Here is a 27,532-nt window from a genome sequence, read left to right as displayed (position 1 = left end):
GCTATCATAATCTTGGATTGCATATTGGTTAATTTTCCGTTATCACCGCAACACACAAACAAATTTTCCAGAACCTACTTCTCTAAGACACACAAGTTTTCAACCTTCCATTATCACCGCAACACACAATTTTAATCTCAAAACCTACTTCTCTACAAATGAATATTTAAAATATTCAAACTCCTCTAACATTTGTATGATATTAATAAAAAAGTTAAGAGAACATATTTTCGTACCTTTTGCAATTAATAATCAAGTTAATTAACTTTGCAATGCTCCTTGCCAATGCTCCTTGCTCACACTTGTTGAGTCGTTTTCTCAAACTTGATACCTTATTGATAATATAGATTAGTCTATGAAAATTGAGCAAAAAAAAGCTGAGTAAATATCATATGAATATATATCTTTCTCTTCAAAGAGTTTTGCTAAAGCATGTTTAAAATAAAAGTTTGAGCCACAAAATCAAAGGAATTTCTTGGCAGCGACCATGCCTACCTAAATTCTGCCAACAATTTCTAAAAAATAGACAGCATAAAATCACCATAAATAAACATGCGTTGTCTTTCTTTACACAGACCACACCAACTTGTTTAGAGCCTCAATCCAACTTAAACCTTAACTATAGAAGGAGCAACCAACTTCTAAATGAAATTCAATGGTTCACACACAAACTGATGGAAAAACCACAGATAGACCTCCCATCCATTTTACCTACACTCTAGAAAGAAGAAGAATGTTGCATATGGGATAGTATGTTATTGCTAGAACTAGAAGGGTTACTTTTAACCATGAGTAATGACCATTTTGGAAACTGAAAACTATTATCATAATATTCTCTATTTACCTTAGCTGGATCCAGTCCTGGTTGAAAGCCAATCCCCACAACTCTTTCTACCCTCTGATTGTGTGGCTGTACTGCGCAGAACAGCCTATTATAAATGGTAGATGAGTAAAGGACAAAAGCTCCTTCCAGCCAAAACAATCACATTTTTTTCTTTTTCTTTTTCTTTTTTTTTTTTTGAACAGAATACCAAAGAAAAAATCACTCATATGTACATCAAAGAAGGAAGATCATTCACATAATGGAACTAGCTGATTCACATCTTGTATCAAAATATTTAAGGATTAATTGGTGGCTTACGATTCAGGTGTTCGCACATCAGAGTCTGACAGAACTATCAACAAAACCAGCAGCGAATTGGTGAGCAATGAACTTGAGAGGCAGACTACAAAGAGAACACAGAGAAGACAAATAAACAAGTGAAATAATTTCAAGTACATACTAACACAAAATATAAAAAAATATAAAACTAAGAACTCCCATTTAGCAAATCCAGTAATCCTGACATACCAGCCAATCGGAGAAAAGTCACACAACCACAAAAGACAAAAATAAAGACATACCAAAGAAACCACAAATGTAACTCAAAATATAAAGAGCAGCACATTAAAAACAGAAAGCAACCTGTTATAAATTTTAGAGCTCATTTGGACAATTGGAAATCTATCAAATTACTTTTGAATAAAGAAACAAAAAACCACTCCCACCCAAAGCTAAGTGAATACCAACAAAAGATCAATATCAACAACAAAAAACTTGGCAAACCTCATCCCAACTAGCACAGTTCCAGGAGCTGCAAAAATAGCTCATATATATAATAAAAAATAAGTGAGTTCAGGTTTGGTGTGATATTAATTGAAATAAGAAGCAGCTCCAACTTTTCTTACAGGTAATGTCTAGAAAATATGTATCAAGCAACCCATTGACTCGATGTACTTGAGAATAAAATATAAGAACAGGCTTGATACCAAATCCATCCAACACCAAATGATATTGCAATAGTTAACCTTCATCTAAATAAATTGTGCATAAAAAATTCTCTTAAATTTTGTTTTTTTTTACAAAAAAATTTATTAGCATAAATACACACCAAGTTTTGTTGTTTGACAATCTAATACCTAAAAAATAAAATTGCAATAAAATTCTTGAGTTTAATAAAGTGTGGCAATTTAAGACCTCATTGTGATTTTTTTTTTTTAAAAATCATAGTTTTTAAATGAATTTTCTTTTTATTTTACTATACACTAATAGCTAGAAATTTTTTGAGGGTGTAATTAATACAGGGAAATACCAATTTTAACCTTATAAACTATGATTTTTGTTTAAAAAATTAATATTAAGGACTTGATTGCTACTGTTTTTAAAACTGAAAAGATTTTATTGTAAAAGAAAAATCTCAAGGATCAGCTGCCAACAACGAAAAATTTAGGTGGTATTTATATTCAAAACCCACACCTCATCTAAAGGAAGTATTATTTATATTTAGATATATATACAAAATTAAATGAACTTCAAAAAAAAAAAATAACACAAGGGAATGTCCTTCATAAACTCTCAACTCACTACCTTTTCTACATATTTTAAGTTTAAAATAATAAGCAAGTAACAAAATTAATGCAATCATTATAGCTGTACACAAGAACACAACAAAAGTATAACTGACCAATGCTGATATGTTGCAGTCTGGTGATGAAAGAACAGACTTAAAAAGTTGCTCCTTATCCAGATCCCAAATCATGATGCGAGGAACCTCACCAGAAGCATACTAGAAACAAGACATCAAATAAATTAGTTAAATGCCCATTACTGACTATAAACATTATGAGTGTCAGCCTTAAGATTACATTTCATTAAGAATCAAATTACCAGATATCCAGATTGTTGTTGCCAATCCACAACAGCATTCAAGCTTCGAATGCCCAGTTTATAACCCTGAATTGAAGAGAAAGTTGTAACAAGTTTATGCTCATCCTTCGATGCATAATCTTTCCAAATGCGAATGTTTCCATCATCTGGATCATGCATGGACAGAAAGTTAAACTCCAGGGAGCTGAACTGATAATAGTTGCGTGCCCAAAAAGTATGAGAAAACTAGGCGGCAGTCTAGTATCTTACATGACGCTGCGAGAAGTAAGCTGTCATCTAGCTCATTCACAAGGGAGAGCTTAGAAATTCCTTTATCTGGAAAATCATGATTATCAAAGCTGTTGAGAAGTGTAGCCTCGTCATAGTTCCATACCCTAAAAGATAACCAAAGACGAAATGTTACTTGATGTGTAAACTTAAATTAGGGTAAAACAAACTATTAATAAAACAGTAGTCAAGTACGAGGACTTATACCACATCCCAAAAAAAAAAAATAGGAAAAGATGAATAAAAAAATGTGCAAATTGTCATAATACAATTTCCATAAAAACAAAAAATAAGACATTCATCACAATGAAAAAAAACAGAGAGATACAAAAACACAAGCACATTACAGACAGAGCAGCCAAAAAAAAAACATACACTGAATTACATTTACATAAACAGGCCAACCTTTTAAACCCAAAAAAAGACTGGACATTTTAAAAATTGAGAAACCAGAAATAATAAGCTATTTTTAGTGGAATATTGAAGGACTTGAATAAATAGACCACTTGATGCAAACATTACTTCAAAACACAATTTTTCTTATGGTTATCCACTTATACTAAGTGATAAAAAACCATTCAGCAACCACCACAGCACACAGCTTCTATAAGTTACAGAAAACATGACCATCTTTTGTCGTAAAATACATTAAAAATGAATTAAATTTGCTAGATCAGCATATCCGATTCGCTCATTCTCATCTGCAGCAATTACAATAGGCAAGAATGGTTGCATCAAGATTGTCTTTGTACCCGTCTCAAATCTTGTATCCCACCGAGCAATTTGAGTATTAGGCTTGCTCACAGCTGACCAACAACATAGAAAACAACAAAACAAAAACAGTAAAACCCCAGATAAATCACTATATATTCAAGAAAAATATTAAATTATAGAACATCAAACAATAAAATAATAACCCACAAGAATGTTGGCATTTTGCTATGTGCTCCAAGGCAAACTTTTCCCTTTCCTCTCTTTTAGCTATTATTTCTTCACTATCATTAGCAACACAATTAATAAAAAACAGCTACATGAATCAGAAATGACCATTGGTGGTAACAATACTAAACCATAAAATACAAGACTGATTGTGAATACTTATTCTAATACAAAACAACACCTTGGAAAAGTTTATCACGCCTCAAAAAATGATAATAGACAAATGAACCACCTAACCTGGAGAACAATCAGTAACTGTTCTAGCGGTTTCTTGTGTTCTGACCCATGGTCAAGCCAAACCTCAAAAGTTGTCAGCTGTTCCATAAAAAAGGGACTTGGCTGAACAAAAAAAAAAAAACGTAATGTGAGCAAGAGTTGTCAAGGCTGCACTCCGGTATTAAGCTTATGAGATAGAAAACATTACATATCTAAAGACAGATAACTAAAGAAACCCAATAATAAAACACTACAGATGCACCTGGAACTTTGCAGTAGGATCTTCAACCAATGACAGAAGCTGAGAAAGGCATATCTCAGTAACCATGTCCCATGCATCCCTGCAATGTGCAATAGTTACAGAGTGACTTTTGGACTAATAAAACAGTAAGTATTAACTTCTTTAGTGTTTCCTTTAGTACTACCACATGTGATGCTGATGGATAGGCAGCAACAATGGATCAGAGATCGGAGAACAATTGGCAGAACGCATAATTCGCTCAGCAAGTAAAAAATTTCTAAAAAGACTAGCGACTAACAAATCTTGCCTGAACAACCTCTAGAAAAGCTCTGCAGTAGAATACAAAGGTATGAGAAACATATAGCACCAAAAGAATCTTAAGGGTACTTCAATTCAAAGAAGTTAGACCATAGAGCATCAAACCACAGGAAAGAAAAAATTACCATGTGGCAGAACGTTCCATGCAATGGTATCAGGCACTGCAGTGAAAATCCAATTTAATTCCCCCAAAAGAGTTTTACGGTCATTTTGGCGGCCAGGGATTTTATCAATTAGCGACTCATCAAGAGATTCATGTAGTAATGAGCTTCTGCAAAACCTGAGAAACAGGATGCATCATGAAACTGCTACCATTCAATCAATGGGAATCCAAATACGATTTTGGGAACAGAAAGAAAGTTAAATAACACAAGATAAATTGCATTAAAAACCACTGAATAGTAAGTTTACAAGTCTCAAAATGAGGAAGCAAGATCGGCAACATTAAGAGATGAAAGAAAAATCTGGCAGTACTATCATAACTGAAATTTCAGCCTCCATTAAAATCAGCAGAATAACAAAATTCTCAAAAACTAAAAGAGCTAATAAGCCAGTTGGTCAGATCAAATATATAATCCATACATATAAACCGATAGGAAAAGACCCAGATATTACAGCTAAGTGCAGGTCCTGTTATAAAAATAAAGATAGCAGTGAATGCTAAACATTGAAATAAACACATCAGAAAACATCTACACACGAACTTACAGCTCAAATGTTCAAATCATCCGTTAATACCAACCCAGCAACCTCTGGAAACTAGGGTAATCTGTTTATAGGCACAAAGAATGTAAGCAGGAATCACTTCACTAAAAAGATCAGGTGGTCATATCTTTTTTTTATACAACAGACATAACTCCATCGATTTGTAATGAGTCAAACTACAAGGATGTTACACTCAATAATAAAATTGGGAATGACAATGAGAAAAAGTGTGAATGTTCAAAAATTGATGAGGTATTTTCATCTTTCCTCCTTCCAAAGAACATTACCAAAAGAGTGATAATGTGCTCGAAACTATATAACATTCATCATTTGAACAAATTAAGGTCAAATGGAAGAGAAGAACAAAATCATCAGCAACCCAACTTCTACAAAATACCCTTTATGGGACACTTTTTTAGGGCACGCACATAAATGCAAGTCCTTAAAAATATTTATGGAGTTTTTAGGACACTCATTGAGAGTCTTGAAAAAACACAATTTAGGACTCTCAATGAGTGTTAAAAAAAAAATATGCGAGTCCTAAAAAAATCTGGGCTAAAAATGAGTGTTTTACTTAACAATTTTAAGGACTTGCTTTGGGAGTCCTTAATACTTTTTTAGGACTCGCAAAAACACCTGGGCTGAAAAATTTGGAATGGTGACTTTTAACTTTTATATTTATATGTTTTTATAATAATTTTATCATAATGTATATTAAGTATTAATATTATTTATTAAGATTATCATAATTTCATTTTTCTATAAACTAAGATTATTTATTAAGATTATCATAATTTCATTTTTCTATAAATTAAGATTAATTTATATATAAAATTAGGTTTTCTTGCATTATTAAATAAAAATTAGGTTATTAATGAAAAGGGTTTCATTTCATGCCAAGCTCTCGACACATTTGGGACTCCAAGAATGAACTCATTTCAGCACACAAAGAAGCAACGACGGATGGGCACCTGCTCCACCTCCGATGACGTTTTCTCCCTTCAGTTGCGACGTCTTCTCCAGTTCCAGCGGCGTCTGGTCACTTTTGTCTAACTTTGGATAGTCACTTTTGTATTTTGGCAGCCTTCCCATTACGTTCGAAACACTCTCTTTGCTCCCATTATGGTAAGGTCTCTATTTATGGTTTTTGATTTTTGATTTTTGATTTTGTTTTTTCTGCTGGTGTTTTAATGGTTCTTCTACTAGGCATTTTCGTTTGTCTTTATTATTGTTGATCGTAGATGGTTTTGGAGGTAGAGTGAGATGAAATATTAAGGACCTTTTTCAATCAACTCCCTTTTGGTTGAACTTCCCCAAATTGATGTTTATATATGTGTGTGCATATTCTAAAGTCTTTATTGTCTTCACTGATTTTATTTTGAAGTTATGCTTGTTATCCAAAAAATAGGCATGGATGACATGGCAGACGTTTCGTACACGTGGCTGACATCTGGCAGAAGGCTTGTTCGACCATCGACCAGAAAGATTTCTATGGCGCGATGCTCAATCGTTATATACGACCAGCTTGGTCGTATACTCGTTATATTTGGAGAAAATCTTATGCAGTTATGATCATATCCGAAATTGTCTCCCATGATTTCCTGAGTATCCGATTATTTAGGAAAGAATATCTGTAACAAATTAATGTAATCTTCCTTGAGCCTATAAATAGAGAAAAATGGCTCAAGGAAGGGACTTTTGGCTTTCTAATTACTGAAGATTAGAGATTTACGAGTGAATTAGAGCTATCACATTCGATATACTGTTTTGTTCTTCAGAGGTTGGTGAAACTCATTGAACCCTAGTTCTTTGATCACTCCTATGAATCCTATATCAATAATAGCTCAAGTGGACGTAGGTTATTACCAGTTTCTGGGGCCGAACCACTATAAATCCTTGTGTGCTTTACTGTTTTCATCATTATATTCATTCTAACATATCTGTCCACATCAACCATTTTTGACTCCGTGTCAATTGACCAAAATTAGAGTCAACATTCTGGTGCTTTCATTGAGAGCTTGATATAATATTGTTCAAGTATCAATGGCGAAAACAACAAAGAAGACTGGACAGGCAGCTAGTGTTACACCATCTCAACCGCCGCCTCCTCCAAACGTGACTGAAGATGAGCCACATTTGGAATTCGATGAGGAAGAACTGGATTCCGAGACACTGAGGAATACCCTGGGGGTATTGTAGGATGAACTGGCCAGTCTGAGGGCCAGCCAAGAAAGTTCTGCTGAGGTTATGGCGTGGCAGCAACAAGAAATTGAGTGACAGTGCCAGGAATTAAGTGAAAGAAAGGCGGAGATGGATTGTCGCCAGAGGGAGGCCATGGCAGCCCTCGAAGCATCCTTACAGTTGGCTAGGAATCAGGCTGTACCTGCCTCACCGCCTGATCAACCTACAAATGGGCCACCCCAAAGGGATCCTAATCCTAGCCCGCCGATCCAGCCCTCGAGCCCCCAAAGGCCCGAGCAGCCACTGATGCCTTAGGAAGATGTCCCGCTGAGGGATCCTGAAGCGCAGCCTCCATCCCAGGCTGGTCGCGACAATCCCCCGCAGTCAAGGCAAAATAGGGTCGGGCAGCAGCCCCACAGTCCTAGACGCCATAGGGGTGAAGAACCGAACCCACCGAGCAAAGGGCAGCGTCCTTCTAGTAACAGAAGGAACTCAGAGACAGGCTCTGCGGTCCGGGGCCCCCCACGGCATGACAATGCACGGGGACCCACCGACCAATGCAGGCCACCCTCTAACGCTCGGGACGTTCCAGCCCGAGGAGGCAACCGAGGGAACAGTCAATCCCACCATGGCCAGTCAAGGTTCAGAGATGGCCATTGTTATAATGAGGCTGACTCAGGCAGACGAAATGCCGGTCGAAGAAATGGAGAAAGAGGTGGGGGCAGAAGCCCACCACCTAGGGAAGACCAACCTGAGAGACGCGATGCTGGGGGCAGTCCAGACAAAACAACGTCTTCAACCGGCTTGGTGCAAGCGAGCAGGGAGGAAGAGATGAGGATTTAAGAGACGTACTCAACGATCGCCGAGAACGGCATGACGAGTACGTTCCCCTAGCATCAGAGGCCCCGACGATCCCCGAAGTCGTGCAAGCCCAAATAGACGCCCTGAACCAAGCAGTACAACAACTAGTCGGAGGACGGACTTCTCACATCGAGTACGATAGGAGAAGAGGCAGTCCTTTCGTTCAAAGGATAGCTATGACAGAAACTCCTAGCAAGTTTAAGATGCCTACGCTTCCAAACTTTGACGGGTATGGTGATCCGATATCTCATGTCAGCGAGTTTGAGATACAAATGGACATTTAGAAAGTGTCCGAAGACGCTCAATGCAAGATCTTTCCTGCAACACTTTCTGACGCTGCACAGGAGTGGTTTTTCAAATTCCCTCCTGCAAGTATTGTTTCTTGGGAGATGTTCGTAAAAGAATTTTACGGACAATTCTTTGCGGGTTGTGTGCACCCAACTGAGGAGAATCAGCTGGTCGAGATACGCCAGGAAGAGGGAGAGCCACTGAAGGATTACGTCCAGCGCTTCATGCGAGCAGCGGCTGGAGCCAAAATAGTGGGTGACGAGGGCAAGATGATGGCCCTGACTGCGGGAGTTAGGCGCCGCACGCCTTTGTGGAGTAGCCTCAGAAAGCATGGAGTCAACTCAAGAATTTTTGGATCGAGCTGATCGTTACATCATGCTCGAAGATGCCATCGCCAGAGAAGGGAAAACCCCAGGCAAGGATAAGGGGACTGTCGAGCCCGCCAAAGCCGCCAATGGGTCGAAACCCAACAGCAACGGCAAAGGCAACGGGAACGACAATGGCAATGGCAAGAATAGGGGGAAACGGCCGCATAATGAGCCTTCCACCTCTGACAATAAACGATCCAAGGGCAATCGTTATGAACCACGGTTCACTAACTACACTGCCCTTATTGAGTCTCGGGGAGAGGTTTATCAGGCCACGAGTTCTAGTGTGCCTTATAAAAAACCCGCTCCCATTCAAAAAGATATTTCGAAGAAAGACACTACCAATATCTATCGTTATCATAACGACTACGGACATGATACAAATGAATGCAACCAGCTGAAGGATGAAATCGAGTTCCTTATTAGACAAGGACACTTGAGAAGATATGTACGGGCCTCGGGAAATTCCCAACGAGAGGCTCTAGGTGGCAACGACCATGCGCCCGCACTCCAACGCTCGCTACCTTTGCAGCCTGACCCCGTAGCTGGCACTTTACTCACCATCTGCGGAGGTCCGCACCTCGCGGGAAGCAGTGGAAAGGCGAGGGAACGATATGCTTGGACCCTACGTCATGACTAGGACATCGAGATGATGACTGTGGAGGACAGGGCATCAAAGAAGGCTCGGTCAGAGGATGGTGAGATAATCTTCTCTGATAGCGACGCCCAGCATGTCCGGTTCCCACATTCCGATCCGCTGGTCATGGACGCTCAAATCGCCAACATGATGGTGAAAAGAGTACTAGTTGATACAGGAAGTTCAGAAAACATCCTGTACAAATCTTCGCTGGAACGCATGAAGTTGTCCGTCAAGGACTTGGAGCCCTGCAACCAAAAAATTTACGGCTTCTCAAGCGAGGGACTCACCCCAGCAAGGTCAATCAGACTTCCAGTCACAGCAGGTATAGTGCCTGCTACCAGGACATTACTCGCTACTTTTATAGTAGTCGATTGTCCTTCGGCGTACAATGCTGTCATTGAAAGGCCCATAATGGTTGATCTTCAGGCCGTCACCTCAGTATGGCACTTTTCCATGAAATTCCCAACAGACGCAGGGGTAGGACGCGTGTTGGGAAATCAGAGAGAAGCAAGGGAGTGCTACAACGCCTCAGTTACAAAGGCGAAGAAAGGAACGTCGAAGAGCACTCCCCCAGATAGGTTGCAAATGGCTATTGACACACAAGCCCAATCCAGTGATGGAGTCACCAAATAGGGTGTTGCCCAAAGTGAGGATAGGTACTTAGATCATCTCTTTGGGGATTTTGAAGAAGATGTTGGACCCGTCGAGGACCTGGAAGAGGTCCATCTTGACAAGAAAGACCCGACCAGAGTTGTGAAGGTCGGGAAAAACTTAGAAGCAACCACAAAGCATGCACTGGTGGAGTTTTTGCGAAAGAACCAAGAAGTCTTTGCCTGGTCACACAAAGACATGGCTGGGATAGATCCTGCAGTTATCAGCCATGTCCTGAACGTTGACAAGAGTTTTCCACCCGTGCAACAGAAAAGAAGGCTGCTCGATAAGGATAAATTGAAAGCCTTAAAAGAGGAAGTCGAGAGACTGAACGAGAATGGGTTCATCAAGGTGGCGTTTTATCCATCGTGGGTCTCTAATCCAGTACTGGTTCCCAAGCCTAATGGGAAATGGCGAACCTGTGTGGATTTCACAGACCTCAATAAAGCCTGCCCAAAGGATTGCTTCCCACTCCCAAGGATCAACCAGCTGGTCGATGCAACTGCAGGACATGAGATCCTCTCCTTCATGGATGCATACTCAGGATACAATCAGATCAGTATGCATCCCCCAGACGAGGATCACACTAGCTTTCGGACTGATACGGGGTTATACTGTTATAAAGTAATGCCCTTCGGACTGAAAAACGCGGGTGCGACTTACCAGCGATTGGTCAACCACATATTTAAGGAGTTGATCGGAGTAAACATGGAGGTGTACGTGGATGACATGCTGGTAAAGTCGAAAAAATCAGAAGGACATGTGAAGGATTTGCAAGAGTGTTTCAATGTTCTAAACAAATATCAGATGAAGTTAAATCCTCTTAAATGTTCCTTCGGAGTAGGATCAGGGAAATTTTTGGGGTTTATTGTCAATTCAAGAGGAACCGAGGCCAACCCCGACAAGATAAAAGCCTTGATTGACATGAAATCGCCAACAAAAATCAAGGATGTGCAAAGTTTAACTGGAAGAATTGCTGCACTAAGTAGATTCATTTCCAAGTCGACGGATGAATGCGTCCCTTTCTTCAATCTACTTAGAGGCAAAAAGAAATTCGAATGGACAGGAGACTGCGAGCAGGCTTTCCAGGCCTTAAAGGCCCACATGGCACAGCCTCCTGTTTTATCAAAACCCATGGACTGAGAAACTTTATTCATTTACTTGGTGATCACCGAATTTGCTGCCAATGCGGTGCTAGTACGAGAGGAAGAAGGCGTACAAAAGGCGGTTTACTATGTGAGCAAGAGGCTAATCGGGGCAGAGTTGAGGTATCCTCCCATCAATAGATTAGCCTATTGCTTAATCTTGGCCTCAAGGAAGTTACGTCTTTACTTCCAAGCCCATCCCATCACAGTCTTAACTGACCAGCCCCTTCGGCAAGTTTTGCAAAAGCCGGAGGCGGCTGGATGCTTATTAAAATGGGCAGTCGAACTCGGGTAGTTCGATATCACATATTCATCGCGAGCAGTAGTAAAAGGACAAGTCTTGACTGATCTTATTGCCGAGTTTACTGAGCTCCCAGACAACGAGCAGTGCGAAAAGCCTAGCGTGCCTGAGCCCCAAGTCAAAGCTCCTTCGTGGAAGTTATTCACGGACGGATCATCCAACGAATCTCACGCAGGAGCAGGAGTGATATTGATAATGCCAGAAGGGCATCGATTTCACTGCGCTATTAGGTTTGATTTCACCGCATCAAACAATGAGGCCGAATATGAAGCACTCCTCGCAAGACTAAGGTTAGCCAAAGACATGAGTATAAAAGTGCTTGATATCTACAGTGATTCACAGCTGGTAGTGAATCAGGTCTTAGGGGAGTATCAAGCATGGGGCCTCAAAATGGTGGCTTACTTAAACAAAACTAGAGATTTGTTGGCGCAATTCGAGAAGTATACCCTCTAGCAAATTCCCCGAGATCAGAACTCAACTGTAGATACTTTAGCCAAACTTGCAAGTGGGAAAGACGCTGACACTTTGAATATAGTGCCAGTGGAGAGATTATGCGAGCCGAGCATACGAGCAGACGAAACCAGTATGGAAATCCGGATGGAGGATACATGTATGGCACCATACTTGGAGTATCTCACAAATGGTGTACTACCAGCAGATAGAAACAAAGCCAGAACTCTTCAAAGATAGGCTACTAGGTATATACTGGTCGATGGTGTCCTTTACCGAAGAGGATACTCCATGCCACTGCTCAGATGCATTACACCGGAAAAGGCTAAAGAACTCATGAGGGAGGTACATGAAGGCTTTTATGGGGACCACGCTGGGGGGCAGAGCTTGTCAAAAAAGATTCTGAGGCAGGGTTATTTCTGGCCAACTATGAACGAAGATTCAATGGAGTTTGTGCGAAAATGCGATAAGTGTCAAAGATTTTCGAAGATCCCACACACAGCTCCCAACGAATTAAAGCATATGTAGAGTCCTTGGCCTTTCACAGTATGGGGTATAGACTTGATTGGATCCCTGCCAGCAGGAAAAGGTGGAGTAAAATATGCAGTCGTAGCAGTTGACTACTTCACCAAATGGGCCGAAGCTGAGCCGCTCGCTACCATAACGACCAAGAAAGTTTTTGACTTTGTCATCAAGAACATTGTTTGCCGGTATGGTTTACCTTGAAAAATTGTCTCAGACAACGGCACCCAGTTTGACAGTGACCTATTCACTGACTTCTGCGAAAGACATGGAATCGTCAAAAGCTTTTCTTCAGTCGCACATCCACAAGCAAATGGGCAAGTCGAAGCAGTGAACAAAACACTCAAAGATACCCTGAAGAAAAGACTTGAAGATGCTAAAGGAGCATGGCCAGAATGGCTGCCTGAAGTACTCTGGTCGTATAGAACTTCTCATCGAACAGCGACAGGTCATACCCCGTTTTCCTTAGCATACGGGTATGAAGATATGTTTCCTGTCGAGTTAGATCAGTCCTCACATCGAAGAATCACATACGACCAGGACAAGAATAGCCAACTGATGATGGAATCCTTAGACTCACTTGAAGAGAAACAAGAAAAATCCCAACTCTGAGTTGCTGCGTACCAGCAAAAGGTCGCCCGGTATTTTAACTCAAAGGTGAAAGAAAGAAAGTTCAACGTCAGAGATCTAGTACTTCGACGAGTTTTCTTAAACACCCGCGACCCAACTGTTGGAGTACTCGGACCAAACTAGGAAGGACCTTACCAGATTGAAGAAGTCCTTCATCCAGGCACCTACAAGCTTGCACGCTTAAATGGAGATCGCGTTCCATGCTATTTGAATGGAGAACACCTGCGCAAGTATTACCAATAAACAGTCCTTTTTAAAGGATTGGCTTGTATTAATTTTTACTTTTTACAAGTTTTGAAAAAGGGTTAGCCATGTTGTATGGCTAATCGCTTATAAGTGTAAGATCTTTTTAAGATCACTCGTAAAGACATGTTTAGTCCATTTTTAATACGAGAATTATAAGGGACTGTGCGTAGCCAGTCATTCTTGCCAACCTTTGTAAAAAAAAATTTACAAGTATTTGTTCATTACATGTGTTGTTTTGCTATATTATAAGTGTTACATTTCCTACCGAGCAGTAATGTTCGCACAGGTCATGGTCAAGGCAAGTGACCAAGGACCTAAAGCTCCTCGATCACTTGGGGGGAATATAAGGTACATCGATAGAAAAGCATAGCAAGAGGTATGTAAACACATGAACAAAATAAGTGAAAGCATGCTACGGTACTTAGAGTATTTTTTAAAATTTATATTTTGTTAAATCAAGCCAAAGTACTATGCTAAGTTTGGTCATGCGAACAGATGTTATAATAGAAAAAAATATTATAATATCAAAAGGCATTCTTTTACATCGCGAGCAGTACTGCTCGGATGTAATTGTTTAATTAAAAGTAAAAAGCTGCCCTTGCAGCAACAAAAACAAATTGTCTTTACAATACGATCCGTGGGCCATGAAAATGAAATAAAAAGAGAAAAATTCTTAAGGAGCCGGAGGGTTGGGAGGAGTTCCTTGGTCAGCGGAAGGACCAGCTTCAGCATCAGCACCATCAATCCCCCCTGCTAGGGAGATCTCTGGAGAGGCAGGCACTTTGGCCTTTTCTTCTTCTTCCGGCCGGATGGGGCACTGCGCCATCAGAGTCTTTTTCAAACGTTCGGACAGGTAGTCGAAGTTAGCCTCCCGGTTATGCTTCCAGAATTCATAGAAGCAGAGGTGAGTGGCCTCCTTGTACTTCTTTAAATTCTTGGCCCCGGCCTCCTCGAGCTCCTGCACTCGTGTTTCAAGCTCCCCCGTCTCCTGCTTGCTGGCGATCAGATCAAGCTCAAGCTAAACACATGCTTGAGTGTTGAGCCTGACACTTTCCCTGAATTTTTCCCGGGATTCGTTGGCTTTCTTGAGGGCATCTTGGGCGTCCAGAAGCTCCTTGGTGAGAGTAGCTTTGTCCTCGCACAGTTTTTCTTTCTGTTTGAACAGCTCCTTATTCTCCTCGAGCAGCTTGTTGTTGTCAGCCTCAAGTTCTTGCTTAGTCTCAGCAAGCCTGGAGTCAAAGTTCTTTCCCTGAGAGACCAACGCCCCAACACAGCGCCAGCCAGCAGTTAAAGTTAGCAGCCCCTGAAGACAGAGAATAAGATAAAGTAAGAACAAGAAATCAGAAATAAATGATAAATTAATAGGAGATAACTTACGCTAACTATCTCATTCAGCCCTCTATTGACGACCAGATCAGCCTCCATGGAGGCAGTTTCAGTAATGGCTGCCTGGCTGCGTCTGTGCTTGGAGAGCTTATATATCCTCTCCCTGGCTGAGCTGACCACGAAGCTGGGCAGGGAGCCTTCGGGCGAGGTGTTCAATGCCTCCTTGTCAGGAACCTTGGAAGAGGGCTGTGGATCAGCAGGAGTGGGAGTCGTCTGCTTGGGGGAGAGCAGAGGTGGTGAATTCTCCTTTGAGGGGGCAGTGACTGGAACATCATCTGTTCAAGCCTTCTTCGAGGGAGTCTTGCTGCTTTCCCCTCGAGCCCTCTTGCTATCCTTCTTCGGGACAGAAAAGGCAGCGACAACCTGGTAGTGCTCAAAAACATCTTCAGAGTCCATATCTGCACAAAAGGAAGCAACGCAAGCAGTAAGACCAAATGGTCATGCAGGATAAAAGAATGAAAGTAAAAGAATTACAAGTAAAGTACCCGCGCTACAACTACTGGTCGTAACATTATTTACTGAACTATCTACTGCCTCGAAGAAATCTGAATTTAAAGAGGGAGGATTCTTAAAATTTCCATCCCCATCAAATAGATGAGAGGGAATTGGCAAATGATTTAAAAGCGAGATTATTATATCGTTTTCATCCAACGAGTCGTTAGAAAGTTCAGTAGGGTTTCTCTGTGCGGTGAGGGACGGTAGGTTCCCTGATCGTAACCCCAGTTGGTCTCCTCCATGGAGGAGACGCTTGGGGTTGCTGCTCGAGTTCCACTTCAGCTTGGGCATTATCCGTCGAAGGTTCGCTCGTCGCTGGTTGGGGATTCCAGAGGCCGGCCAACCTAAGGTTAGCCTCAGTAACTAAATTTTTGACACTCTTATCAGCATTCGACATGCGGGCTAAGAGTGCCGCCCTTGACTCCATCCCTGGTGTTGGGATTGGATGTAACCATGGGCCTGGAACACAATGAAATGCCAAGACATTGTGGCAGAAAAACACTAAGCGAAGAAGCTAGTGACGTAAGAATTTTTACCTCCTCGGGTGAAGGCCAAGTTGTCTGCGGCTAAGTCGGGAGTAAGGAAGTATTCCTGGTGATACCTCCCCACATTGGAGATGTGAGTAGTGTCGGACAAGAAAGTGCGCCCGGTTTCTTGATGACAAAAGTGGAAGAACACCGTGCCTTCTTGGTTAGGGTTGGACTTAAGGTCAAAAAGAAAGTTGACCTCGTGGGGAGTGGGCTCTGGCCATTTGTTGAGTTTGTAAAGGATATAGAGTGCGGCCAGCATTCTATATCCATTTGGGGTGATTTGGAAGGGGGCAACTCCAAAGTAATTTGCCACCCCCTGAAAGAATGAGTGAAGAGGCAAAGTGGCACCTGCCTCAATATGAAACCGCGACCAGGCGCTGTAGGCCCCGCCTGGCAGGTTGGCCCTCTGGTCGAGGGAAGGTTTAACCAGGGTCACCCCTGTCAGTTTATACTTATTTAAGTAGTTGGCGATCATCCTGGTCGTCACTCTACTTAGGGGAACAACATGCCACTCGACATCCGGCTGAGCAGCGTGTCGAGGACGGGCATGCCTTTGTATATTGGCGTCAGGAACATTTTCGCCTCGACCACTGGTCGATGGGGCATCAGCAGTAGGCTGGCATGAGGAGTTAGGGATTTTCCTTTTTTGAGCTTTAGTTTTTGTTCGAGCCATTCTTTGGGTTGGAACTGGGGAAGTGTTTGGGCTAAGGCGAAAGAAAGGGATATCTGGTATCAGAGTAGAGGGGTATTCTTTGCCTTCAAGTAGCTGAGCTAGGAGGTCATCTTCAATGGGTCTTTCTCCTCCCCAAGGGTCTTGCATATGAACTACAAACAGACAAAGGAGGAGATAAGACACATAGCCTGGGGAGTTACGTGGGAGATTGGGATAACATTGCTCGCGTTTATTGACCAGCAACATCCTACCCATACACTAAGTTTGGTGCTAGCAATTTGAAAAACGGATCAAAAAGGAAATAAAAAAATTTCTGAAAAGAAACTTTTTCAATTCCAAAAGGGCGGGAAAAAACCCAGTTTTTTCAACTAGCTTAAAGATCAAATTTTTACGTCGATCTTACGCCCTAAACCTATGATCCTTACTATCGAACTAGCTTCTAACTTATATAAAGCAGAAATACACTTTCTTACTAAGCATCAGATTGTTTACACAGAATCCTCATAAATTTCTACTCAAGAATGCAGGAAATCACAGAGTACAGTAACTACATGCATGGCATCACGAAAAGTTTGAAAGACCGAGAGGTTACCTGGGCAAAGGTTGGAGATTCAGAAAAATAAAAAATTTCGAGTCGGAAAGATCTTCGGCAAGACGTCTGAATTGTTTCGAAATTCTAGGCTCTGGAGCAAAGTTCTTGATACAAATGGTGAAGTAAAGGATTATAAGAAAGATAAAAAGGTTACTTATAGAGGCTGAAGTATAGCAAAAAGTGGCAATCATGACTTTTCCATTTTCAAAACGTGGGGGAGTCTATAAGCCGTCAAATTGGTTTCTTGATAACCGAAAAGGCTTGATTAGACATAATTATGTCACGGTTTTCAAAAACGCATGAAGACTCTGACAGATTTCGTGGGGCATATGAACTGTTGTTTGCCTAAAGTTTCTTTATTGCTGGTCGCATTAAACAAACTTGGGGGGCAAATGTTATCCAAAAAATAGGCATGGATGACATGGCAGACGTTTCGTACACGTGGCTAACATCTGGCAGAAGGCTTGTTCTACCATCGACCAGAAAGATTTCTATGGCGCGACGCTCAATCGTTATATACGACCATCTTGGTCGTATACTCGTTATATTTGGAGAAAATCTTATGCAGTTATGATCATATCTGAAATTGTCTCCCATGATTTCCTGAGTATCCAATTATTTAGGAAAGAATATCTGTAACAAATTAATGTAATCTTCCTTGAGCCTATAAATAGAGAAAAATGGCTCAAGGAAGGGACTTTTGGCTTTCTAATTACTGAAGATTAGAGATTTACGAGTGAATTAGAGCTATCACATTCGATGTGTTGTTTTGTTCTTCAGAGGTTGGTGAAACTCATTGAACCCTAGTTCTTTTATCACTCCTTTGAATCCTATATCAATAATAGCTCAAGTGGACGTAGGCTATTACCAGTTTCTGGGGCCGAACCACTATAAATCCTTGCGTGATTTACTGTTTTCGTCATTATATTCATTCTAACATATCTGTCCACATCAAGCATTTTTTACTCCGTGTCAGTTGACCAAAATCAGGATCAACAGTGCTATAAGGATTGTTTGGTTCATTTCTTGTGATTAGTTTCGTCATTTCGAAATAATTAAGAAAATGATAGGGGTAATTTAACGTTTCCATAAACGGTGCTATATGAATATATAATCACAAGTTATTGTAGATAGTGTCTTTTTTGGAGTCTCACTAGTTTATATGCTTTTATAATCAATGGTTTATTATGAGAAGTAATTGATGAGTCTTGAAGTGAAGCACATGACTTTGATTGTGGTGTATCTTTGCAGTGTATATTTTCTCTTTATGCTACCCATCTCTTTATTGATAAATGAAGTTCTTGTCCCCCGTGAGATGTCACCAAGTTAGATCCCCTTTATATATTAACTTGAAATGACTTGAATCAATACCTATCTAAAAAGAGTTCGAATATAGAGGGTAATCAATATAAACATGGGAACAAGCAAAGTTTTTAAATAATGATTCAACATCCAGGTGGTTCTTTTGACCATTCAACAAATGAATGAGATGCAGATGTAGTTATCATCCATGTTTAAATACATAATTTACTTCTAATTACATTTATTTTGCTTTTAAAATTTTTGTTATTTAAAAATGTATATCATAGTACCATAGAGGGTCAGCTACAGAAACTTACATCACGGCATAAGGACATGTATGAAATACTACATAGTGATATAACATGCAAATATAGCTCATAGTTGGGTGGAAGTGGGATTATATGGAAATATTATATTCATTAAGGGGAATATGCATAGGAGTCGATGACTACTACTTTACAATGTAATCTCAAAATTATGTTTCTTTCTTTATTTATTGCGATCGATTGTTATATATGCTTTTAATATTCATTTGAATATGTGATTAGAATTACTTATTATTTGTGGGGTTACTTTGTGAAATATCAGAGTAATTTTAAAAAATTCATTTAAGATACTTTTTAAGGCATGATATGGATAATTGCAGCTGATATTATGTTGAATTTGAAGCGTGCAATAAGGATCACGAGGAAAGGTCATCCTTTGGAACTTTTGGTTAGTAATAATACTGCTCTTTTTTCTATTCTTTGGATATCATGACAGTTGACCTTAGATAATGGCTATTTAGTTTGTAATTAAAATATTTTTCCAGAAAGAAAAGTGTAACAGTTTGAGTTATTATTAGAAGAGAGCTATTTGATGCTTTGTCACGAAGGTTGTTGCTAGTTTAATTTAACTTGTCTTTTCTATTAATTGGACTTCAGGATATTGGATTTTTCCTCCAGCTTATTTATATTATACATAAGTGATAAGTTGTTCTAATCTATTTAGGCTAGTGTGTGGTTGTGATTTGTTATTACATGTTTTTAATTCTATTGTGTTTTTCTTCATAGTTGTATTCTTTCATGTTTTGATAGTTTTAGAATTCATATTGTAGTTACATCTATTAATTTTCTTGATTAATTATCTTCTACTTAGGGTGGTGGATTCAGACTTGTCTATGATTATCCTATAATTGAATTGTGTTTGTTTGATTGGTTTGATTATAACATATACTTGTATGAATGTACTTATTGTGTGTTGGCATACACATATAGCGTAACATTTTGTACTTCTTCTTTTATATATGTTAGTTTTCTTCTTGTCCCTAGTCTAATGTCTTTTTTGATGTGATTTATAACATTGAGCATCACTTTTGGTTCTTGTGATCACGTTTAGGTTCAATAGTATAAAGTGTTATACAAAAGTTTGACATTATTAGCATATTGGTTGATAATTCATAGTTATATTGGACTCAAAGTTTCATTATTTTGGACTAGCATTTATTTGAGAACAACACTTTTTGTGGTTCCCATTCGTACTTGTATTACTTTTTAGTACAATATATTCCACGTTGTAATATTTCAAGCATTAATTTTATGAAGATGCCACATAGAGGTAAGGAAAATTTGTGAAATAGACTAAACCTTAGTGAATTTTGATCGAAAACTTGGCCAAATGGGCCAATGCTCAGTCCAAGATCATGACGATCTAAATACTAAATAGACTCGTAATGATATTGATATTAGATTTAGGATTTTTTTTGTGTTGCCATATTTGTTGTATTCCAATTTATATTGCTTTGAGACTGAGACTGGCCATAGTATAACTGCTTAGTTCATATATATAGATCGACTTGTCGTTTTATTTATTTCCAAATGAATTTTTCCTTCTATTAATTAAGAAAACAATGATCGGTCTATTTAACAAGCTTTCTAGCATGTGCATTGGTCTTTAAAGCATTGGATCGGTAGCTAATTGCAAGAGGTATGTTGTATTTAATTTTTTTTTAATTTTCAATATTTTACAATTTTGAATGATAATTGTATTACTTTAGTGGAGTTTGAATATCTTAGATATTCATCCGTGGTGAAGTAGGTTCTGAGAATTCTGTGTGCTGCGGTGATAACGGAAGATTGAGAACTTGCATGGCTTAGTGAAGTAGTATCTGAGAATTTTGTGTGCTGCGGTGATATATGGATGAAAACCTGTGTGCTGTTTGATTTGTTTGACATGTTGGTGTTGAATGTGACAGATGGCTAGGCTAGTAAATTTGGGGATATGAGAACATGTTCTACAATTTTCTTGCATAGCACATGTTTGATGAAAGTCCCAAGTTTTATCCTATAATCTTAATATTAGGCTCCAAAATCTAAAGGTTTGAGACACCTTTAAGCATGTTTTATATAGTCAATCGAAATGTTACCTCTCTATTTGGCAGACATTTATATAAACATTACTTGAATATAAAATAGACTATGTAACCACCATCATTTGTGTGGGGTCCAATGTTGTAGAAACTGATATATGAGCTTCAGGTTTCTCTCCAATTGTTCTATTATTTTACTTTGATTAATTTATATTTTTTTTATTTCTCTTTATGGGAAGGTTTGAATGGTAGAAGTTGTGTTCTCAGGCATTGGTTTATGAAAAAATATGTTATATTTGCAGAAGTGCATTAATATCATACTGATCTCTAATATAGTCCATAAAAGGATATGTCATTAATTTGGATACATATGCATGCCATGCACATCTGTGTTATATATATATATATACCTCTTGCTCGTTGCGTTGGATCATATACACACATATATCCTTAATATATATAACAATTTTTTTTGATAACTTGATTGGGAGTACATGCATTTGGTAGCATTAGCCTAATATAAATCAATATGCAATTAGAAACTAGGTGTCACTGTTTTGAAGAATATAATACACTATTAATAATTAGTATGAGTGGAGACCATCAAAACTTGAATGGTTTGTATAAAGTTTATATGTTTGTTTGAGTTCATTTCTGGTATTAAATTATTTGCAATGGTTTGACTAGGGTTTGCTATGTGAGGTAGAGTGACTGAGTTTGCAATTGCGATGGGCAAGGGCTATTATATATTTGAAAGGATATTGTGATATTTTTGTTTTGAGTATATGCCAATGCCTAGGATGGTAGATTCAAACCACTTGTTTGAGGTGATAATGGTGACAATAGATTAACTAAATTGGTATATACTTACTGCAATATGCATTGATATTTGTTAAGAAAATGACAATCATTAAAACTGTTCAGTTTCATTCTTTTTTTTTTCTTTTCGCAGGTTTGTTGATTGACAAAGAGGGAGTACGCATGGAGAAGACGAAGGAGAGAGTGAAAAGAAAAAAATGTTTCTTTGGCAATCTTGGCTCGGGGTTGTAGTTTAAGGTTCATGTTATTGTGGCATTCTGATTTTAATTATTTGTTTTATTTGACAGTGCAATATTCTCACATGTAAGGGGTAGAAGTTTTAGTCTACTTGATTATTTATTGAAAGATATTGAAGTTTTACCTTTTACTTTTAGTTGCTAAGACAACCCTGCTTCATAATCCACCTGTTTAGTTTATAGTTTTTGGAGATAAACAAATTATAATTTGTTTATGGTATGTATGAAATCTGTGTCTTCATGTTGTTGTTTGTCTATTACTCTGATACTATAATATTAATATCGTTCATGTTCTTGCTAATCTAATTTGTCAAGTTTTGAATGCATGTTGTGTGTTGTGGTTTGTTATGAACTTTGATTTGTATTAAAATTTGGACTTTTCATTTAAATCATAATTTTTAATTTAAAATAAATATATATTAATTTTTTAAAAACTAAAATTTCAGAAATCTAACATATATAATACATTCTAGACTCTCAAAGGGATATATTTTTTTAAAAATCAAAATGAAAATTGTAGCTGTATTTTTTTTTTTAAAAATTACTTTTAAGGGCATGCAAAGCGAGTCCTAAAATCTTAATTTAAAGACACTCAACGGGATCTTTTGCAAGTCCTAAAAACTTACTTAAAGACACTCAACAGGAGTTTTTAGGACTCGCGTTGTGAGTCCTAGAAACATTCTTTTAGGACTCGCTTTTAAGGCTCTCAAATAGAGGACTCGCACCCCACGAGTCCTAAAAACTATTTTAGGACTCGCAATGCTAGTCCTAAAAAGTATTTTTTGTACAGAGTATAAATATGTGAGAATTATCAAAAGCCGAAGATAAAATTATAATAAACCAACTTCACCTAGCTTGTTGATGAGCTCTAATTAATCCATGCACCATAAACTTAATCAAGCAATAAGGACGCATCTGATCATCGTATAGAGATGGTAGACCATGATAGTAGCAGATCAGTATAACTAATGTGATAAAATACCAAATTCCAACCCAAGATGATCTGCGGTTCATAAGCTTACAACAACAAACTTACAGTCTTTTCTTAAATGATACATTGAAAACTTTAAAAGAATAAAATGGAAAACTAAGATAAATACTTATCTGTTTGTATTATTATTTTAAGGTCTTCATGAAGTGAACAAGGATAAATGAAAAAACTGTTTAAAATGATGATCACTAGTCTAAACTATGTGATGCATGTGTGTGTGTGTACTATCACACGTTTATTAAACATGTAAACTTTGTTATGCATTATCAACGAATATAAAGATGGAAAATGAAGCATCTTCAAAGATTAACGAAAGAACTAGTCCTTGGTCCCAAAAATCTATCAGCAACTGTAAATTCCATCAGAAAATAAAACCAAGCAAAATCTGATAGTTACACAATGCACCCATCAGAAACTGATCACAAATTTGAAAGAAGAAATAAAAACTAATCATGAGATAAGCACAAATCCAAACGCTTGAAGAAAGCATAAAGGATTGACATGGTCAAAATATGGTTATATAATGTAAGCAGAATCCACAGACGACATTATAATGAATGTATGCCTTAAACATGGAAATATATACATTTGTACAAGTGCATAAAATATAATACAGTCTCATAGCATGCTAATCATGCACAGTACACTACAGTATCACTACTCATGCTAATCAGAAAGTACTGCCATTTCTAACCTCCTACAGCTTTAAACAAACAGCACAGCTAAAAGACTTTCAGTTGACAAACTAAAAATAACTAGGAAGCAGCAAATATTGAATAAATACCACAAGGCAAAACCAGAAAACTGCATGATCTCAAATAAAGATGCATAAACGCGATAGGCAATCCTAACAGACGAACAAGGAAAGAAGCTCACCATCTCAAAGCCATCTTAATAGGTGTTGTGAGACAAGACGTAAACACATCTGCAGGAAATTCAGCACTTTGTGGAAGAGTCTCATGTGCTTCACAAGCTCCAAGTAGAATGCAATCCCTTGTGGATCCAGAGGAGCTAGAAGCAACCTAATCATGAAGCTGCCAAACCATCAAATCAAGTCACTATATATACAAAAATATTTATATATAAATATCTTAATTAAAGATAATGAATTCATGTCACCTAGCACCTTAATTATCCATATATATATCAATTGATTATACGTTTTGAGTTAAATCTTTACCTCAATAAAAGCATTCACAATATTCCCAGCCACAGAGTAATCAAAAATATATATGGAGGGTGTCTTAAACCAGGAATCAAGGTCACTGATTGGCAAAGGGATATACTGTGTATAACTGTGCAGTACCAATAACATTGGTGAGAAACCAAGCAAGACTCTAGTTATTGACCTTAAATTAAACAACATAAAAGAGTTTCAAAGAAATAGAAGACCTTATTGAAAACCCAAATTTCACCACTAGAAGTCGGCTTAGGCACATTATGGCCATTATAATGAAATAGGACCTTCTCAGACTTGGCATATCGGCGACATGTATTACAAAGTTTCTTCACTTCATCCACAGTAGCATCAGGCTGGACCTTATATCGTGCCTGCTCAAGGATCTTCAAAGGTAAATAAAATTAAATCTAAGACAATATTATATGAACTCTGTACAAGCCAATAATATCCTCACCCTTGGTTGCCACCTTTCATACTGAGCACTCAAATTTTTCCCAATTGTTTCAAGAGCTTTCTGCAGTGCCATTGAAAAAGGATCTGCAAGCAAAGGATTACAAAAAATTCAATGCACTCGTACAAATAAAATTGACAAAAAATCATATATTGGTCATCACTTGCCAAAGTGAATATCTTAAACATAAGAGAATTTACAATCTTAACTTGTGATCATAATAAGAGTCCAACTTGTGATAAAACATATCACAAACAATATGTGCCAAGCTACCCATGAAAAATAATAAAAAACAAAAAACAATATAGGAAGACACATATGCCAACACATACACATGCGCACTACAATGAATTTAGCTTTGTAATAAAGCACCTGTCCAACACTCCATTCTAGCACAAGGGGATATCTTTATCACATCTGGAGGATCTACACTAATGTTTAAACATAAAACAAGAGCAACATATCCCATTTTCATCTGCATAGGGAAAATAAACAGAAGTTAAATTAAGCAGACAACGAGAAAATAAATGCAGCATAACAAAACCCAAGGAAAGAGAGAGTAAGGCGGGCATTTAAGTGATAAATTATATGGAACTTTAACATTAATTGGAAGCAAATTATTACATTATATGGAATTATGTTATACCTAAGTTTAACTTCTTTTACTTTATTTTTTTTTAATAAATACCTAAGTTTAAATTGAAAGGTAGAAAGATACCAAATTTTTGTCGGGCAATAAATAAAATAAGAAAATAAGTTAAAATGACAATGATATCATAAACTAAACTCACTCAATAAAATTAACTTCCACTTAAAAGTAAACATTTCCAATAGATAGATTAACTGACTATGCCTCCAGTCGATAAAATATCTAGCACATATTCACAGCTAACACATAAACAAACATTTCAGATGATTACACAGTTACTTGTAACAATATCATCCTATACATATCTGTATCCGTACAAAATCTTTTTCGTAAAACCCGAATGTGTTGCAAGACTGGGGAAGGGAGCAAAGACAGTCCAATCCAATGACAACTAAATATCTTATGACCTTCCATCCACTTAGCTTTTTAAAATGATGATCACCATCTTTATGCATGTAGATTACTTACCTGTCAGCTTCATCTCATTAAACCCAAAATTTCAACCAACCTTGGTGCTTTGAGGCTTTGGACCTATCTTTCTAATTGTCCTCTGTGTCAGTGGATTTATGCAGACATATAGCAACATTGAACGTAAAAACAAATAAAAAACTTCCATCATATCTTCAGGCTCCAACGTATATATGAAATGATTTTATATCCAAACTTGGGCAATTACTAAACCATATAGTATATGAATCTGTATGCTTGAAAAACTAGTAGTTATTCTACTCACAATTTGGCACAACCAATGTTATATATCAACTGAATTTCAAATTGATGAAGGTACATCACGGAACCCCATTTGAACAAACAATTAAGAGAAAGAAATGAGATTAGTTGAAAAGATAAGAGTTTACTCGATCTTTAGGTCGCCATTTCGAGACTAAACCACTATCTGATGGACCGATGGGAAGACAAGCCTCAAAAGCCTCATGCCAAAATTCACACAAAACTATTGTTTGAGGAAAATAAGCCATACTCGTGGTAGTGGCAGTTGTGCCATTTCCATAACTACTACTAGCAGTCTCCGGATCCATTCTCTGCGAACTTAAATCAACATCATCATGGCTCGAAATGTACTCTTCTTCCAAATGATTCGAAACAATCGCCACCGAAGATTGCGAAAACCTGGAGGCTATCAAATCCCCTAATGCCATTCAAATCGAAAAAGGCCTCAATAAACAGAACCAATAGCTCAAGAAGAGATCAATCAACCCTTCCCTAATCGAGAAACCATAACTAAAAACAATTCAACCAATGAACACCAGAACGTCGGAAAGATTCAAGAAGAAAAAAGAAATGGAATACAAGAATGATTCAGAGAACTAGTCAATGAAGTCGCTGAACCAGCGGTGCATGGAGATTCATCTAATGAAGGAGAGAGAATCCAGCTCGAGAAACCCTAGAAATCCCAACGGACTTCTTTGAAAATCCTAGGTTGGGAGGAAGAAGATTTGAGTCGCATAAAAAAATAAATAAAATGAAAATAATAATAAAATAATAGTGGCGGCACAAACAAAATAGAAGGAAAAAAACTAAGCAAAATAGGATTTTGTCAAAGAAGAGGAAACCAGAGAAAGAAAGAAAGGAAAAAAAGAAGAGAGAGAGAGTATATGCGAGCCGAAGAAGAAAACGGGGATTGACTTCGGAGACACCGTAGCCGAAGAAGAAAACAGGGTAGTTCGAACAATGTAATTAAAAAAGAATTAGCTGGGAAAAAATATAACTTTTACAAGTTATAGGCGGGCACCCAAAATAAATTACCGCCATTTTTTTCTTTTACCACATATAAGTATATCATAATACTTTTTCAGTAGTATTATATTCTTATGTTATGAAAAGGGGTATTTGGTGTAGTGCTTGCAAATGTAAAGCAGCAGCCCGGGGAACCTTTGAAAGCATACCTGAGTAGGTTTGCCAACGTTACCGCGCGAACTAGAGACGCCGACGAGAGTTCTAAGCTCATGGCAATGAGGACGGGAATCCTTGTGGGAGGCGACCTATGGCAGGAACTACAGAGAAAGGGAGTTAACACTATGAGTTGTTCCTGAACCGAACTCAAAGGTGGATTAACCTAGAAGAGGCGCGAGCTTCTGTTGCAGGAACCAATTAAGCCCCTATTCAACCCGTTGGAGTGGCAACAAATGTGGCTGGTGCTACAGCTCAAATCGTTGCCCAAAATAACCAAGGGGTAATAAAAGAAAG

General features: G+C 38.2%; 1 pseudogene; it reads right to left on the bottom strand.

Annotated features, from left to right (window-relative positions):
* Nucleotides 1-491: 491 nt before the first annotated feature.
* LOC133825421 (regulatory-associated protein of TOR 1-like) lies at nt 492-27,236 on the bottom strand (annotated as a pseudogene).
* Between the last annotated feature and the right edge of the window lie 296 nt (nt 27,237-27,532).

The sequence above is a fragment of the Humulus lupulus genome, chromosome 3 (genome assembly GCF_963169125.1).
Source record: "Humulus lupulus chromosome 3, drHumLupu1.1, whole genome shotgun sequence".
Taxonomy (NCBI): Eukaryota; Viridiplantae; Streptophyta; class Magnoliopsida; order Rosales; family Cannabaceae; genus Humulus; species Humulus lupulus.
This window is presented reverse-complemented; position numbering and strand designations above follow the sequence as displayed.